Source organism: Triplophysa rosa, linkage group LG25, assembly GCF_024868665.1.
Source record: "Triplophysa rosa linkage group LG25, Trosa_1v2, whole genome shotgun sequence".
Classification (NCBI taxonomy): Eukaryota; Metazoa; Chordata; class Actinopteri; order Cypriniformes; family Nemacheilidae; genus Triplophysa; species Triplophysa rosa.
In genome coordinates, this window is record NC_079914.1 from 12,064,261 (window position 1) to 12,072,901 (window position 8,641).

An 8,641-nucleotide genomic window follows, 5' to 3' on the forward strand; every position below is an offset into this window, starting at 1 on the left:
CAATATATGATATATAGTTTATGTGCAAAAACAGATAACTCTGTTTAAAAAAACAAAAATCATGTTTTTATTTTGTTATCGTGTTTTAGTTAGCTGTATTTTTTTTAGTTATTAATACTTATTCATAACATGTGGTATGTGATACAACAATAATATAAAAATCTGTCTGTCTTTCTAACACATTAATATGATTTGACAATAATTTTAAAATCTATCTGTCTGTCTATCAATATTTTTCATTAACACATTAAAATCTATCTATCTTTCTGTCTATCTATATATTTCATAAACACATTAAAACCTTTCTGCCTGTCTATCTATCTAACACATTAATATGACTTGACAATCATTTTAAAATCTATCTGTCTGTCTATCTATATTTTTCATAAACACATTAAAATCTATCTTTCTGTCTATCTATATATTTCATAAACACATTAAAACCTGTCTGTCTGTCTATCTATCTAACACATTAATATGATTTGACAATAATTTTAAAATCTATCTGTCTGTCTATCTATCTATATATTTCATAAACACATTAATATGTTATGACAATAATATAAAAATTGATCGGTCTGTCTGTCTATCTAAAATATAAAAATCTGTCTGTCTGACTGTCTGTCTATCTATCCCATAAAAAATCTGTCTGTCTGTCTATGTACAACTCAAAATATACTGTATTTAGTGTGTTTTTACACGCCTGAATAAAAAACAAAGCAAAGAAACAGCCCACAGGCCCGAGTCTGAAGTTCCAAAAATCTACAAAACCTTCATGTGCACAAATATGTGGGAGTTTGTAGGGAGCATCTCAAGGGGCCAGTGGAAGAATTTGATAGCAGTCTTGGGGAGTAAAACGAGAACGGCTGATATCTTTGAGACTGCAACAAAAAGACAGCTCTTTGCCAGTATAACCATGCCCTCGCTTCTCCGGGGGTGATGAGGTTTACCTGTTTTGGTACAACTGAGGGAGACAATTTATAGAAAAGAAAACCGAGAAACAGAGAGAGAGAGAAGGATGAGAAGCCTACGAAATGCCTCATGATATGTGCCTTTACAGAGAACAGACCACAAACCCATCAACTTTATCTCACACAGAAGCATCAAGCCAAACAAACACCATAAAATCATTAGACGACATGCTGTGACAGCATCCGACAGGGCATGACGGCATCTCTGCAGTGATTTACTTTGTTCACGGGAGAAAAAAGGTGGATCACACGATTTTGTCGCACGTCGACTTGAAAGACAGCCATCGTTCTGCACCAGCAGAGACAGCACAGTTCATTAAAGTTATTTGTGAGAAACTGTCAAAGCTCGGAGGTGATATAAAACCAAAGGCACACAGAAATATACACACTAGAAAGGCTCATAACTCAGGTCTAAAGGTTACGAGGAATTAGCATACAGCCATGCCAGCAAACAGCTCATTACTGGAGAAGTCCTCTGTGTGTGTGTGTGTGTGCGTCCTTTTGTTGACATTTGTACGGTCTCTGCAGATCTACACTATCTACACTTGTTTACACGTACTGAATTTTAGACGGTGGGGTATACGGATGAATTGAAAAAATTGGTCATCTGTTTGTATAATGACTTGAATTCGGGCTTGTGTTTTTCTTATAATACTGCCGCTGAATAAATTGTGACATTTTCTGAAGACTTATTCAAAGAATGCAAGCTGTTTCTGCTTACGGTAGCCTAATACAAACTTTTACCACCATATAATACTTTGATATACCCAATGGTATTAATCAGAGCCGTCAAAACGATTAATCACGATTAATTAATTTCCCAAATAAACATTTGTGTTTATGTGCGTGTGCGCACATCTAAAGATACATTATGTTATATAAGCACACAAATACAGTATGTTATATAACCACAAACATTTATTTTGGAATCGATTAATCGCGATTATTCGGTTTTAAACGATATGTTTGTATTTATGAAACACACATGTATGTGTGTGCATTTATATATAAATAAATATACACAGCTTACACACACGTTACACAAACATTTAATTTGGAATCGATTAATCGATTTGACAGCGCTAGTATTTATATACTACAAATACATCATTGCGCATCATAGTATTGCAATAAAAATATCGCCATCTCTGTTTGAAACAAAAAATTGCAGGTTACTTTACATACTTATATTTACTCAGCAGATTCTGTGGCCATCTTTAAGAATCGGCTGAAAACACATCTCTTCCGTCACCACCTGACCGATCAGTTCTGACTTCTATATCTTTTCTACTATTTCTATATAAAATCAAATAAACTAACTTATCTCTGTATACTGTGGTAGGCTTAGTGAGACCAGTTTTATTGCACTTATGCTTTTTGTTGTCCTTATGTTGTTCCGTTGTTTACCTCATTTGTAAGTCGCTTTGGATAAAAGCGTCTGCTAAATGACTAAATGTAAATGTAGATTGAGGTCAAATGTCACACTGACATTTCCCATAAAATCATAATTATAAAACATTCCTACAAGCTTACATTGCAAAACGGTGAAGTGACAATTTTGAACAAAGATTTTTATGTACTTGAGCAAAATTATTTAACAATATAATTATATTATAATATACAATTATTTTACATGACACTAGTGTGGCAAAACATTTTATTCTTTTGTTTGCTAACTTCGGAACAAGTCAAAGTCGCTTTGTACAGCAATAAAAAGCACATCACAACTTGTATCTAACACTAAACATTACTTTTTCAGTATGTACAGTATCAGCGAGAACAGTTCGGACCGTTTCTGTTGTTTTTATCTGCACGTATCATCACACTGAGGGCATTTTGTGCAGTCTGCAGTACTTTTGAATAGCCGGGCTGCATTCTCAGGCCAGAGGTTTCGCTGTCTGGGAACTGAACTATGGAAAACACACAGGGGCATTCAAGCCTTATCTGGAGCTGTGTTTGAGCTCCGAGGTCATGCGGCGACAGGCACGTTCTGGCACCTGGCTGCAAAACAAACACAACAAGAGTATGAACAGGCCTTTTTTTGTGTATAAGAATTTAATTAGGTAAAAATATGACTCCCGAGAGATCCTGTGATAATATTTGGTGCTACGCGTGGGTGTTTGTTGACTGACAAATTGGAGGCTAAAGAAAAATGAGTGAACAATGATTTCTGCATATGCATCTTTCTGCAGTCAGTGTAATCTGTAAAGTATGTCACAGGGGGGAATTTGTCGGGTTGGGGTTTGGGATGTTTCCAAAGTTCTGTTAACATTAAATCTCCAGAGTGATGGAAAATCGAGTCACAGATGCAAGACATTGCAATTAAGATTTAAACAAAACCAGCTTTGCTTAAGAGTTTGTGCTTAGCCATGTGTGGAACAACGCACGCTCTTAAAAAGTGTTTTGTCTGGTTTGTATTAATGAGAAGAAAGAGAATTTTATTGCAAGCGAGGGAGGGACGTGCAAAAAAAACAAACAGACAAAACATGGCAAATATAACAATCTCATGACAATTCGTAACAAAATTAAATTGAGGGGTGGGGCTTTATTTTTGCTTTTTTGCCTTTTTGGCTGGCCACATGATGTGCAATTTCAGGTAGGATGCTGCATTAAAAGTATGGCCGTAGGTTTTGGTGTAAGTGTTTAGAGCAAAAGTGCCCATTTAGTAAGGAAAGGGCTACGGGGTTGAAATGCATTGTGGGAGCTGGGGAACGGACGTGATGATTTATTTGATTGCCCTCGCTGTCGTTTCATTTCCATTTGTACAAGAGGCACACACTTCTGATAGATATGAGAGCCGTTCCAGCGACCGTGACTATGGGAAGTGACATAAGGAAATGGCCCAATCCCATCACGGCCTTAAATCTTAAAAGGAAAGTTCACCCAAAAATGAAAATTCTATCATCATTTACTCACCCTCAGGTTGTTTCAAACCTTTATAAATGTCTTTGTTCTGATAAACATAAAGAAACATATTTGTAAGAATGGTATCAATTTTCAATTTTGGGACATCATCCACTACCATAGTAGGAAAAAAATATTGTATCTTTTTTTGTTCTGTTGAACACAAAATTAGATATTTTGAAGAATTTAGGAAAGCAAACAGTTCTGGGTCACCTTGGACAACCATTTTAATTTTTCCTACTATGGTAGTCAATGATGCCACAGAAATGAAAATTGCTAACATTCTTCCAATTATCTCTCTCTGTGTCCATCCGAACAAAGTCATTTATACAGGTATGAAATTACATGAGGGTGAGTAAATGATGACAGAATTTTCATTTTTTTGGGTGAACTAGCACTTTAAGATCCCATTGGTTACAGCTGTCCTAGGATATCACGAAAGAAATGATTGACAGTTTAAACCCACCTTTTGAAAAATTTCTGGTGTTGATATAATTTCCAAATTTGCATGTGAATGTAGAATAAATATATTCAAATGAGATGCATTTGAACCACTCCTGGTAAAACTTTGCGTTGCACCAGAATGCATTTGATTTCTTTAAGATGCAACGCTTGATAGGTCTGCAGAATCAATCTCACCTTATCACATTTTACATCTTAGATTCATGGGTCCCAACCTGTGAAATCGTGCGAAAATATTGATGGCTCGCCGTCAGCCTTTTGTGATGTGCTGACATTTCGAAAGCTTCCAGAGGGGACCGTGAACCCCGGGCGGAAGCAAGGTTATAGTGAAGCGAAATGAATTGGTTTTCTGTGATGCTCATTTTCTGCCAGCGCTTACTCAAACACAAAAATCAGTCAATCGTGTTTTGTGTAGTTTTCGCTCTATTATTTCCATAAAGCAATGCAAAATTCAAAATACGGTTGAATCATTAAAGTCCATATGAATTCCTTCATATTACAGTTTTTCTAAAAATTGCTTTGGCACATTTATCAAAACAGTCTTAACATTCTCTAAACTGTAAGTGCGAATGTCACAACTGTTTGCTGGAACTTCAGAACTTTATTGCATGTCTGCAAAATGTAGTTACTCACCCAAAACATTTCATTCATGCTTCAAAACCTAGTTATCGTGTCAGTAATTTGGCCAAGGCCACCAAAATATAAAGTATTTTTGTCATCGTGTGAGCCACACTGGTCAAAATGTTTAGTTGTTTTTTCACCATGACAGTCAATCATTGAAATTAAGGTTTTATAAAAAAAATCTGATATTTGTTGAGAGGAGTCAATAGAAAAAAGTAGGCTATATGAACATTTGTATTTATACAGTACGTTTATTTTTGTACGACTGTATTACATGTAAAGTGAAATCTTGCTTGTCCAATTACTGTACATTTAATATTTATTATGTTACCACAAATACACAAAATAACTACAAAATAACATCCATGAAATAAATTATTCTAGGTGGAAATCCTGTCGCCCTTGTTGGTCAGGCCAAAGATTTTCATCAACATCACATCTGATGTTTTCCATTGCCTGTGGTCTATGATCATATACTTTCCACCTCCATGCTGAAAAAAAACTCTTCTATTGGATTTAGGAATGGAGAGTATGGTGGAAGGAACTCCACAGTTATCCTTTCATGTGAAACAAACCAGTCCCAAACAATGTTGGTTCGGTGGAAGCTGACATTATCCCAGACAACAACATAATTAGGCAAATGTGGTATAACTAATTTATGACATGAACCACAAGTGTGGCATTGATTTCATCAGAGACTCTGACGCTCCTATTTCCACCTCATCCTCTATTATGTCTTCCTCTTCCACCACCACGTATTCTTGCACGTCTTCCAATTGCTCTTCCACGAGCATGTTGCTGCAGTTCAGGGTTGTGGAAGTCCTTCATTCTCAAAAAATGGAAGTGATTGTGTTGTGGACAATCTACATATATATGCTCCCAAACTTGATTGGTTAAATGGCTGAATGGTTGATTGATTCAAATTGTATTGCAATTAGAGGTCATTTGCCAATTTAGCAGACATTACAAACAATGTCAGATATTTATGGAATATACATGCCTGTATACCCATTTTTCATAATTGAATGGATCGTTTTGAATGTTACGGCTTACACGAGGAAAAATGATTGAGAAGTTGTGAAGAGTTTGACAGTTTAAGTGAGAATCGACTCATCGGTTTTGATCAACAAGCCATATGCAATTAGTTGTTGTTCAAACTGCAGACAATTGTACTTAGTGTTTGCACACATGTGCCAAAGCCAAAATCAGACATCAGAAGACTACAGAGGGCGGTTCGGACTGCTGAGAAGATCATTGGTGCTCCCCTGCCCACCCTCCAAGAACTGTATACATCCAGAGTGAGGAAAAGGGCTCAGAAAATCACCCTGGACCACTCACATCCAAGCCATCATCTCTTCACAATGCTGCCGTCTGGTCGGCGCTACAGAGCACTAAGCACCAAAACAACCAGACACAAAAACAGCTTCTTCCCTCAGGCCATCTACCTCTTGAACAGTTAAATGTTTTTACACACCGTGCAATTAATGACTCTGTGCAATAATAATTATATCCTCCAGATAATACACTATCTATTTTTATACAACTTTTTCTGTAAATTATATTTCATTCATTCTGCTGTATATAGCACATACCTTGTACTACAATAGTCTATTCTTATTTTTTACTTGTACATATTTACATACATGCATAGCTTTACACTCTATATCTTTATCTTATGTTTATTGTATTGTATTTCTTAATTTTTTATACCCATAGGCCCTTATTTAAATCATCTGTGTACTGTATTCTATTGTGTTATGGTCTCTGTGTACTGTTGTTGCTGTTTCTGTGTTCTGGATGCTCCTGTCACCAAAACAAATTCCTTGTATGTGCAAACATACTTGGCAATAAAGCTCTTTCTGATTCTGATTCTGATTTTGCTCAAATCAATAAGAAACTCAAGTCTGATGTGAACAAGAAACTAACTGTTCAGAGACCCAAACTTATTGTTTTGAGAAAAAATAGTCTCATTCAAGAAATGAGCCAAAGCGATTGAGAAAAACTGTAATAGAACTACTTTAACTTAAAGGTCCAGTGTATAAAATTTAGCGGCATCGAGTGGTGAGGTTGCGAATTGCAACCAATAGCTCACTCCACCCAACCCTCCTCCCTTTCGAAGCACTACGGTAGCTGACACAGGACTAAGATGTCGTCACGTTTTCGCTTCTTTGCTGAAGGAGATAATGTATTTACGAAACGCGCTCTGTAAAGCAGTTTGTCCGTTTCGGGCTACTGTAGAGACAACACGGTGAATTCCATGTAAGGGGACCTGCGGCGTATGTAGATAAAAATAGCTCATTCTAAAATAATAAAAACTTAACGCTTCATTCTGTAAGGTCTTTATACACCTCGGAAGACACAGTTATGTACAATATATTGCATTTCTGCCAATAGGTCATCCAAAAAATAACACAACTCCAATATAGCTATATAAACATTTAATTCTGTATGTAAATATGCAAATGGCGCCCCAAGATGGATCTACTTTGCTCAATGTTTAAAATAAACTTTGACTGATTCATGTCAAAGCTGAACCATTTTTAACTTGACCGGCGGGTCTCCTGGTCCGAGACAACAGGCACAACGGTAAAATTCCAGCTGCCGCAAAGTTACATACAGTAAGATGTTGCAACGTTTGCAGTGTAGATACAATGAAAGAAAGTTAAATCTTAATCCATCCTCTCTAAAGCGCCAGCGTAGCCATCAAAGTGCCACTTTTCTAACGAATTGCCAAGCCGCCTACAATAAATTTCAAGACAATTATGCTGTCACACTTTAAAACCCACTCCGTGAGAAATGGTGTCATTATACATAATCCGTGGGTCACCACTTTTTGCAAAGACTAGGATAGTTTGGTGTAATAAAATGTTATTTGCTCTATCTATTTTCAGAATGCCTGTCAGTTGCAAATGAGTTCTCTTAAATATTACCACTTTCACCTAGACAGCAAAGAGATTAAATAGAGCAAATGATCACTATTGCTTATCTTTCACTTTTCTTCACAAAAATCCAATCATGTGTCTACTCACGTGCTAGGATTTGCCAAGACACAAAAACCTGCAAACGTCAAAGATTTTAATATAAACATTTCTTATCACTTTTTTGTGGAACACGATAGAAGATATTGAGAGAAATGTCCCAGTGGATTTGTGTCCATACAGTGGAATTCAATGGGGGCCAATGATGTTTGGCTAAAAACGTTCTTCAAAATATTTTCTTTTGTTTTCTGCAGAAGAAAGAAAGTCGTAATGGTTTGAAATGACACGAGGATGAGCAAATGAAAGATATTTCACTTTGGGTGAGTAATGAAATTCTCAGGTGCATCACCTTAAATCAACAAGTTGACTAATCTTTCACATCAGTTGTTGTATACACCCACCCCAGGAATGACTAGATTTGTTATAATTCATCCAGAAAACAACTAAAACCCTGAAGAACCACCTGCAGTTATTTGGTATGTAAAACACTGAGCTGTTGTGAATGTACAGCCTGGACTTCTTGTTCAATCTTTTGCTTAATTAGCGCTTAAGTCTCTTATTCAAAAGGCCATTGACTGTCATGGCAACGTGAATATGTCATGATCCGGCCTCTTTGTCACATTTGCTAAGCTTCAATGCGACTGTCTTGATCTTAATTGGACGCAGGGAAGACTGTAGATGAAGCTTTAGATTTAGGGTTAACAG